At 40.1% G+C, this 10,485-nt stretch overlaps 1 long non-coding RNA gene across 1 annotated transcript; it reads right to left on the bottom strand.

The window, feature by feature from the left end:
• Positions 1-6,604: 6,604 nt before the first annotated feature.
• Positions 6,605-8,625, bottom strand: LOC121909181. The gene is made up of 3 exons (XR_006099378.1): positions 8,304-8,625; positions 7,406-7,603; positions 6,605-7,268 (listed from the first exon to the last, which is right to left on the bottom strand). It is a non-coding gene; the product is annotated as an uncharacterized LOC121909181 (long non-coding RNA).
• Between the last annotated feature and the right edge of the window lie 1,860 nt (positions 8,626-10,485).

Genomic DNA, 10,485 nt, shown 5'->3' on the forward strand with positions numbered 1-10,485 from the left:
ATGGTGTCTCATTTTAGAATAAAAATCTTCACTTTTACATTACACTTAAAAAAAAAAAAAAAATCATCATCATCTGGAAAACCTCATCCATGATTCTATGCAGCCAAAACTCACTTCAGGACCACCCAGTTAGGAAAATTAAATTCACCACATTATAAAACTGTGCCAGTCACAGACTGCTGTTTACATGTCAAGAATAAACCACAGCTTCTCCTATAACAGCATTAATGAATTAGCTGGTTTGGTTGACTGTATTTGCAGATCCAATTCAATTACAATGCAGTGTTTTGGCAGAGGAGAAGAGAGGATGGAAAAATAGTGGTAAAGGAAAAAGAAATGAAGAGGAAACAGGAGAGAGAGAGAAGAGGGGATGAAATAAGAAGGCGAACTGGGAAGCAGCAGCATCGGGGAGGCGGAGAGAATTCAGTAAAAAAGAGAGATAAAGATGCAAGATGACAGAGGAGCGGATATTAAAAGTAATAGAAGAAGAAAGGAAGTGATGAGAAAGGAAGTGAACATAATGGAAAAGTTGGGGGATAAAGGCTAAAAAAAGAAAGATGAGGTATGTGCAGAGGAAAAAAAGAGAAAGGAAAGAAGAGAAACTATCAAGTGCACAGAGAAAAAGGAAATAGATATTGCAGAAAAAGCTGCAAGAAAACTGGAGATGTCGAGGTAAAAATGAAGAAGAGGTAGGGGAAGAGAAAGGTGCAGGATGCAAGAAGGGGAGGGGAGGAAGCAGGGAAGGAGAGGTGGGCTGCTGAGAGGGCAATACCAAAGGTCAGAGAGAGCCAATCAGGATCTCCAGCCTCCTGCTTCCAGCCTCGCTCCATGCATCTGATGGGAAATCCCACTGTGAAGCCACTGACCTTGAACAAAGAGGAGAGAAGAGAGATATGATGGAGAAGGAAAAAAGAAAAGTGAGACAGAGAGAGAGAGAGAGAGAGAGAGAGAGAGAGAGAGGGGAGTTTGAAGGGAAGGAGGTGAGGGAAAAAAGGTGAGAAAAGACATAGAAAGAGAAAAGAAAAAGACAGGTGTAGAAGAGGCCCAGACAGACTTTATCCGAAACAGCTTTTGCATTTTGCATAAATTACATGAATTGCAAATTAGCTCGTAATGCATGAAAATTAAGAGAGAAGGTTAGATAGAGGGGGGGGGGGGGGAGAGTGAAAATGTAGAGAAGAGGTGCAGAAGAAAGAGGAAAAGGACAGCAGGAGGTCAGGTGAAACGGTCAGGAAGGTTGAAGAGAGAACGTAGAGGAGGGATAACACAGGAGGGGAAGGGCTAAAAGCCAGATTTTTGAGAGAGGGAGATACACAAACAGAAAGAGGAATGAGAGGAGGAATGGAGATCTCTCTTTTTTTCTGTCATTTTGTTACAATAAATTAAAAACTGTAAATAGATTTGACTTGGCAGGTGGAAGAGCTCGAAAGTCGCACAGAAAAGGCAAAAAAAAAAAAAAAAAATCCCTCCAATCAAAATAATTCTCAGCTGCCAAAAGACAAACTTGGCAAGTAATCTTATCTTGTATCATGACTTTTTCTCTCTACCTCACCGCATGATGTTTTGAGTCAAATTACCTCACTGCACTGACAGATAATCACGCTGATTCCAATAAATTATATTTTGTTCAGGTAATAAAGGCTTGCTTTGTCCTCTAGTTGACTATTTGGCCAGATAAGAACAATGCTTATGTAGCATTAAATAAAAGGGACAGATACACCTGAGAATGTAGGTACGTCTCTGTTCTGTTCCAGGGTTGACCACAGAAGAAGAAGAAGCGACAACCTAATCTACAACAGAAAACTGCCGTTCCTCCCGTTTCAAAACACAAGCAGAGCAAAGTTAATTGAAAAGACAGAAAGAGAAGCAGAGAGAAAGTAATTTGTGACCTTCTTCCTCTCCCTTTCCCCCCCTCCTCCTGACAGTCTACGAGTAAAACCACCACAGAGAAAGAAGATAAACCCATGGGGCAGCACAGCACAAAGTGTCTGGCTGTTGCTGACTCAGCTCTCTTCACTCTTCTCTTTTTTGCTTACACACATACGCATGCAGGGTCATCACTTCATACTCACATTAATGGAAATTCACTCTGGACACCGTTCTCCTAAATGTATGCCATTGATTTTCACATCTCTTATTTTATACATGTGAGGCTAAGTCAGTTTTTTTATTTATATAGCAAAATATCACAAATCTTGATTCAAAACTCTCCAAAAAGACCTTTAATGAGGAAAAAAAATGGAAAAAAAAAACCTCAGGCAAAGCAACAGAGGAGGGATCCCTCTTCCAAGACAGCATCACACACAATTACACACAAGAATCCTTTGTTCATCATTTACATTTTAATGTTCGCCGTGCCTGCGAAAGTTGCCAATGAATGCAACTTTAAAACGTCTGTCAGCAAAACAGGTTTTTTTTTTTTTTTTTTTTTACAAACATTGTTTTTCATTGCTTCTCTAAAAGTAGTGCATTTATTTGGCTGAAGGCTCGACGGGTTTCTTTAAAGAGAAGGGTGCTAAATTGAATTATGGAGTTTTTTTGTCTTAAGGCTTCTGGCTCTTGAAGTGGGAGTCTTTGCTTGGATGTAAATAAATCAGAACACCTTGTAAAAATACATCAGTAGTTGTAGAGAGGAGAGATCGGATAAAGGCTGTTGGTAGTTGAATGTCATCATAAATGTCATGCGTGATTGTCAATAGAAGTGAGGTCGTTATGTGGCCGATATGGAGATGCAGAAAATCTCTCATTCTTGTGTCAAAGCATTTAATGTGCATTTGTTTGTAGTGTTATTCATGCAACTTATTTTATCACTGTGGAGATATTGAGGGATTATTCTGAATGGAAAGCACATTCAGACACACATTTGCATGGTGGTCCAAACCCTTTTCCATTAGTTAAGAATGATTCTTTGAAAACTTATTTGCAATTTCTTGGAAAAGTGATTTCACCCTTAAACACAAATCTAAAATAATCACATATCTTGTGCACACAGTCATAATCCAATTATACTAATAACAGAAACAACAGTATCTTGTATATCTTTGTCACAACCTTTACCACACGCAAACACACACACACACACACACACACACACACACACACACACACACACACACACACACACACACACACAGAGGAGCAGTGTGTGTGTGTGGTTTGTATTTTTAAGTGTCTGTGGGTGCTGTCTGACTAATTCACCTCTTTGTTTGGGGCTTGTTAGCATTGAAAAGGGCTGGACTAAATGCAGCTCAGGGTTGAACAGCAAATTGGGGATTATTAGTCCATTTGCTGATAAAAGAAAGTCAGCTACAGTTTCACTGAAAGACTGAAGGAGACAGAGGAGGAGATTACATGTGGGGCACACCTAGACAGCTGTAGTAGCACACTGTCTGATTCATTTTGTGACCAGCACTCACTGATAGTGAGCCCAGCAGCATGTTTACCTGTTGAAATGTTGGTAGCTGCAGAAAGCTAAATATCAAAGCTAAGCTAAGGGTACACAAAATCTTCTATCACAGTATATGTAATTGTATATCGTAATAGCAATGTTTTTATAGAGAAGACTTTTTGAAATTTAAAAAATATATAAAAATTTATAGATAAAACAACCATGTCAGATTTTTTATATTTATCCAGTGAAGTAGATATTTATGCTGTTTCAAATCACTTCAAAACCTGTAAATCCAATTATTACATAATTCTGCTCCTGCTCTTTGATATGCAACATTGCCCACAGTGGCCTGATACAACCAGCAATCCTATCACAAGACAGGAATGTTGATATTGGATGATTCTGCAAAGCTCAAGTAATTTTGAAATGATTACAATCTATAAATGCATGGTATCTATGGTACGTTTAAGGTTAGGGAAAGATCATGGTTACTGTTAACAAAAAAGCAAATGCTAATTGCAGGTCTTTGGCGAGATGTAAACTCTGGAGTCGTACATGAAAGTCAGACTCACTAAACACCCATCTACTATCCCAAACTTCTACACCCTTATTTTACACCTCACCACATAAAGGGCACATTAAATTAACATTATTATTGGGCATACATTGTTTTTAGGACACTGGACGCCACACACCTTAGTGTATATACTACAATTTATACACAAGTTACATGTATATACTACAATTTTTATTCTCATTGTGATGGAAAATTCACTCACTCACATGTATTTGAGTGAAGGAAGGGCAACATTATACCACACAGAAGTTGTGGGGAGAAAACGAGGTTTGATGGTGGGTGAACAATGGAGACTGGGGTTTGCATCTTTTGTTCACATGTGGTTGGGTTTAGGCAACAAAAGCACTTTGGTTAGATTTAGTGAAAGATTGTGGTTTCAGTTGTATGTTAATAAAGTAAACACACCCTGTCTCATGCTCCAAGGATTGCAGACTTTTCCCTAACCTTAACCAAATGCTGTGAGTGCCAAAACATAAGAGTAAAAAAGTTTAATAATGCTTTAGTTGCTATGAGCAGATGTTGTAAGAGCAGCTATGGTGGAAAATAAATTAAATAGGTTGTCACGGAGCGTAGCTTGAAACTTCATTACCAACATTTTGCAACTCAACAGAGACGTTAATCAAGTTACTGTATGTTGATAAAAAAACTTAATCTGGTTGGCATTATGTTTCCTCTTAAAGGACCAGTGTGTAAGATTTAGTGACATCTAGTGGTGAGGTTGCAGATTGCAACCAACTGAATACCTCCCCTGCCCCTCCGCTTCCGAGCGTGTAGGAGAATTTATGGTGGCTGGGAAAAAAGTGCCAGTGTTCGGTTTGTCTGTTCTGGGCTACTGTAGAAACATGGCGGTGCAACATGGTGGGCTCTGTGGAGGAGGACCCGCTCCCTATGTAGATATAAAGGGCTCATTCTAAGGTAACAAAAACACAGTGATTCTTATTTTTGGGTGATTATATACTAATTAAAACATACTTATAAATTATTACGCTAGATGTCATTAAATTGTGCACACTTCACCTTTAATATATTTGCTGTTGCAAATTAGAGGTTTATGAACGTAATTTGTAGGAGGCAGGGTTGGATATTAAAAAGAGAGCTAGAAAATATATAGAAAAATCTCTAATGGTCGACAAATCATCATTTTGCCCACTCCTAATCAGAGCTCTCATACCAACTATTATCAATCAGGATAAGTCAACCATCAACCAGATCACTCATATGTGAACACCACATGTGCTCATTGTTTGATTTAGGACCTTAACAGCTTACTTCCTTTCTGAAAGTCTGTATGATAGATTTACTTGACATGCATGTCATTTTTAATCTTCTGCCTTTGTTCAAAACTGAAAAATCAGATCTTGTTGGAGGGTCATATAGGTTTTTTTTGAACCCCTTTGATTCAGGACTTCTTTTGATGAAAGTCAGCAGGTTCAAGCTTGTTTCCAGTGTCTCTGAATCTCTGACAGACACACATACAGTCGCACATTGTACTTAAATACTTACATTCACCCACATACAACGCACAACCAGAATATCCCACTCGTATACTATAATTCGTACTGTGCTCATGTATATGCACACATACACACAAATGAATGCATGTACACGCTTGCACATGCTTCATCACACACTTCTATATCTGTAAGGTAAACAGTCTTGCCCTATCCTGGAGGATTGTGGGAGGATTTGTTGGGCAGGAACTATCTTTTCTCAGATGCTGAGGTTGTGAGTTTGTGTGTGTGTGTGTGTGTGTGTGTGTGTGTGTGTGCTCCGTCCAGACCGTTTTCTTTTCTCTGCTAACCATCCACATCTCTATTTCTCTCTGTCTTTCCCTTCTTTAACTGCCTCTCTTCTCTCTCTCTCTCTCTCTCTGTCTCTCTCTCTCTCCCTGACACACTCACCTCAGGGATCTAGTCCACATGTGGTTAAGTGTCTTTCCTCTGTTTCCTCGTCTCGTCGGAGAGGTGGAGCCCAGCCCTCGGGGCACTGCTGTCTAATGAGCCGCTGGCTGCTCTGCATTTGTCCTGTCAGAACAGAGAAACGACCTCGCTGCTAACGCTGAGGCTATGTTATCTCTATGGGGGAGCTAGCCGGAGCTGCAGCATCTTTAAAAGGATTTAGTGCAGCTGAGCGTGAAATCCCAATCTCTCATGGTGGATATCCTTATTTAAACAGATGTTAAAACCACAACCACCTGGAAGCCTGGGTATATGTTCACCTGAGGGCTTAGGCTGTCTGTTTGCATATGTTTGTCTCTTATCGATTGTTGACTGTATGTAAAGTTGTACATATAGCCTGTGTACCTTGGGTATGTAAACACAACAGGATGCCTTTCCCTGTTTTACTGAATCCTGGTTCTGTGAATCATGTGGTCCTTGTGCCACATGTATCACCAGGATGCATTTTTACATGTTTGTAGAATTACAAAATGTTGAGTGTTCAACAATGAATACAAACATGAATATTTAATTTGTTGTTTTCATAATTACTGTTTCTCTGCGTTGTTTCGCATCTGGCAAAATACGTGAACAGTTTTTTTGGGTAACGGATAAAAAAAAAAAAATGTAAAAGACAAATTTGGACTTGGTTTGAAAACTCTGTAATTACTCATACTACTTCTTTGCTTTTCCCCTTTACTGAAATCAATGTAAACCCACATAAAACCATAATATGTAGTTCAATATGTTATTCATAGACAAACATGCCCTTTACATCAACTCACTTAGACTAATCTCATTTTCAGCCCCAAAGCAGTAATTCTTCTGATTTTGATACAGATGAATTCCCTTTAGATACTCTCTGCTGCTGCTGCTGCTGCTGTTTTTAAAACCACAGTCAATCCAAATGTAGCCAGTTAATTATAGCTTTAGCTATTTACAGTCACTACTGTGTTGTGTAGCTTTTACAAGAAAAACACACATCGCGGGAGGTGACATGATCTGTGTGTTCGGTAGCGTTTTACAGATCGCACAAGAACAAAGTGGATGCTGGAGGATTTCCAAAAGAGGCACAGTTGTTGCAGCTGCTGTGATGAAATCTTTGTTGTTTATTTCTCGGCCAGGGTCATCTACACACACACATACTGTACCTGTGAGTGCTATGGAGAGGTTGTGTTTTTTTCTGATGTGGTGCTAATATGGGTCTTAGCGCAGCCTTAGACTGCACAGACTCCACAGATAAAACTGGTCACCCCTTGGCTCTGAATATATGACGTTGCCAGCTGGTTTCTTGATAACCGCAGAATCGTTTCTCCACCCTCCCATTGCACCACATGGAAGTGATCAGGCATCAGATACATCACTGAGGAGACACAAAAAAAAAAGTGCAAAATCTCAAAGATATTCTATAGGTAATCCATCTATTGTTACTGTTGTGGGATCATGCATTGGAACATATATCAAATGTTGGGAAAAAAAAACAAATACAAGAAAACATACTGTATTGATAAAGACCTGGAACATGTAGGAGGTCTGCTGCAGTCAGGATGAAGCAGGAAGCAGAAAGAGGAAAGCCGTGACACAGACATCAGCGTGTTGCTGTCAGCGCTCTGCGGCGTGTGTCGGCTCAGTGCCGAGGGAGAGGGGAACCCCGCTGAGAGGAAAGTCCACTGAACAGCTCATCACACATGAGTGTGACTGTGTGTGTGTGTATGTGTGTGTGTGTGTGTGTGTGTGTGTGTGCGAGTGGGAGAGAGACAGAGACAGAGAGAGAGAGAGAGAGAGAGAGGGAATTACAGTACTGCTGCTGCTGTAATTCATCACAGCTCTTCATGATGTACTCCTACACACACTGTGGCTCTCTGTGGGTATGATGTTCATATACACACAATATCTCATTTACTGAGTGATTGTATTAAAGCATCAGTGAAAATGTGAACATCCATAAAACACTTCTAACAGGGAAATAAACTCTAGTTGCACTTGTTTACAATGCAAATCAACTTTTTGGAAAACAAGTGTAAATTCAATTGAACTATAGAGTCAAGGAGGACATTAAAAGGAGGTGCGATTTCTCTGCCTCTTATTATATGTCTTGAATTCAGAGCTATGGCTGCAATATCTTTGGTTAATCCTCATTTATTCAGGGACTGATCAAGCCTATCCAAATTATTCTGCACATATTTCTCTGGAGCACAGTGAGTGTCCAGAGTCTTGCTAAAGAGAACATGAAATGCAGGGAGAAAGACATCAGACATCCTTTTCCCAGCCTTTCAGTGGAGGATTTTTTTTTTTACAGAAAAAACAAAATTTGAAACATCTTTCTAAAAATCAAATACAAACACCTTCTCTCCCAACAAAGACAGCTGATCCATATCTTAACACCGTCTTCACTCACTCTCACTCTCCTTTTCAGTTTCAGCCTTTTCCTCCTCTCCATCTCGCTCTCGTTTCTGGCTTTGCTTCTCTGCTCTCTGTTCTGTTCAGGGTCAGTGGCTTCTCAGTAGGACTTCCCATCAGAAGGATGAACCGGGGCTGGAAACAGGAGGTTTCCTGCACCTTGTAAGACGTCCCAGCAGGTAGCCAGCAGAGCCCCTTCCTCCTCTCCTCCCCTCCGTTATAGGTGAATGAAGACTAAACCTCACTTAGAGATGAACTGCGGAGCATTTATTCTGTTAATCTGTATGTGTGAGCAAATGAGAACGATGGCGTTCAAACCTTGGTGGCACCAAATAACTGAGCTGCTTTGTTGTTCATTGAGTGAGAATCTGAGTTAAATACAAGATACAACCATTGGAAACACACATTTCATAGGTCAAGGAGCAACCCTGTCTCCCAGACATTATGTATATAAAATCAAATTGCAGTAGCAAATATGTTTTGCTGGAGACATAATGCTGGCTAAACCCTAAACCCTAAGCCCTGAACCCTCACGGACTTCATTGACGTCAAATGGTAAGTGCTTGAGTGCTTGAGTGTGAGAGGCTGCAAGGGCTCAAATTGGTTTAAATGGAAATGAGACAGCACCTTGTGACATATCACGAAACCTGACACCAAAACATGTTATGTATGACTGTGGGTTTGGGACTTTTTATTCAATAATTTATTGCCATACAAACATCGTTGAGTGGAATTTGTCTTAATGACCTCACTTAAAAAAACAGAAAAAGACAAAAATTGGAAAACTGCTTACTCATAAAGCACATAATATGATAAACAAAGTATAAAACAGCAATATATAATAATATCCAACCCATAAAATAATCATGTGCACGACAGTCAAATAAGGGACTGATTGCCTGATTTGAATGTCTTCCTGGCTCTTGCCTTGCAGGGTGGATGAGAAGTAATTGTCAAATAATCAATTTACTCAATCAGTTTACAGCACCATCAAGCAAAAATGAAAAGAAATGGTTGATGAATAAACTAGGTGTGTAATATAACCTGTGCTTGCATTCCTCAGATTTCATGTGTTTTTATGTATCTTAAATCCTTCGTAATGTAGCGTTTCTTTGTACATTAAGGCGAACCAGCGCAGCCACGGTGCCAGGCTGAACACCCACATGCCAGTTTGTTTACCTTTTTTTCCCCCCCCTTCCTTACAGAAGGTGTGCATAAAGGGCTCAATATGTCTGTCGGAGAGCCCTCATGCACTTGATGACTTGACAGTGGGACAGGCCTAAAGTCCTCGCGGAGTTCACGGGAACGTGCCTCAAAGTGCGTGAGTCTGTGAGTTGTGGACATTGGGATTGGGCCAAACTAGTTTGTACAATGTGTCCAACCACATGTGAGGCCAAAAATGTTGATATTTGTTCCAACAGCTACATTCCTATCATAGAGAGGGGTGAGATGTGAGGTAAAGTTACAAAAATTGTCAACCCCCCACCCCCACCCCCAACTTGGAAGTTGGCAAGCTATGGAGGGAGGGGGTTTCAGATGTTGTTCACCCATCCAACAAGCTCTCCCTTCATACTTAACACTTCATAGTACTCAATCTTGGTTGAGATGGGTGATTTCATTAATGATAAAGGCTCATTATTCTCATTTTTTAAACTTTTTTTTTTTGACAAAAAATAGCTAGCTTGTGTTGTATTTTTTGTAGCAAGGGGACAATATTCATAACTTTACGGTAAATGGTGAGTACAGCTGCAAAATATGCTTCTGGTTATACAAAGTAAAGAAAGAAAAATGAAGATAAAAGCCACATGTGCTGCCAACAGTCTTGCTGAGTTTTGCCATTGTGTTTCTGGTCAACGATCAAGCTAGCTGAAGGATATTCAAACCAATTTACCCGTTTAGCCTCTCCGCTGCCAATGCCATCTGTGTCAACGCCCGGTCTTCATTATTGGGATTCCTGATTAGCTACTATGAATTCTATCCCTATCTCACAATAGAAGGAAGGTTAAGCACATGCACACTTATGGGTTTTGAAGAATGGAAGGATATTACATAATCTACCCAACCATATCAATCTTTCCCAGTTTTCTTATCTTGGCGGTCGATCAGAATTTCAACTTCGATGGTGCTCCCGCTTCGCTGATGCAATTTAGATTGTTCCCCCAGGTGGAGGAATGGTGTCT

The sequence above is a fragment of the Thunnus maccoyii genome, chromosome 12 (genome assembly GCF_910596095.1).
Source record: "Thunnus maccoyii chromosome 12, fThuMac1.1, whole genome shotgun sequence".
Taxonomy (NCBI): Eukaryota; Metazoa; Chordata; class Actinopteri; order Scombriformes; family Scombridae; genus Thunnus; species Thunnus maccoyii.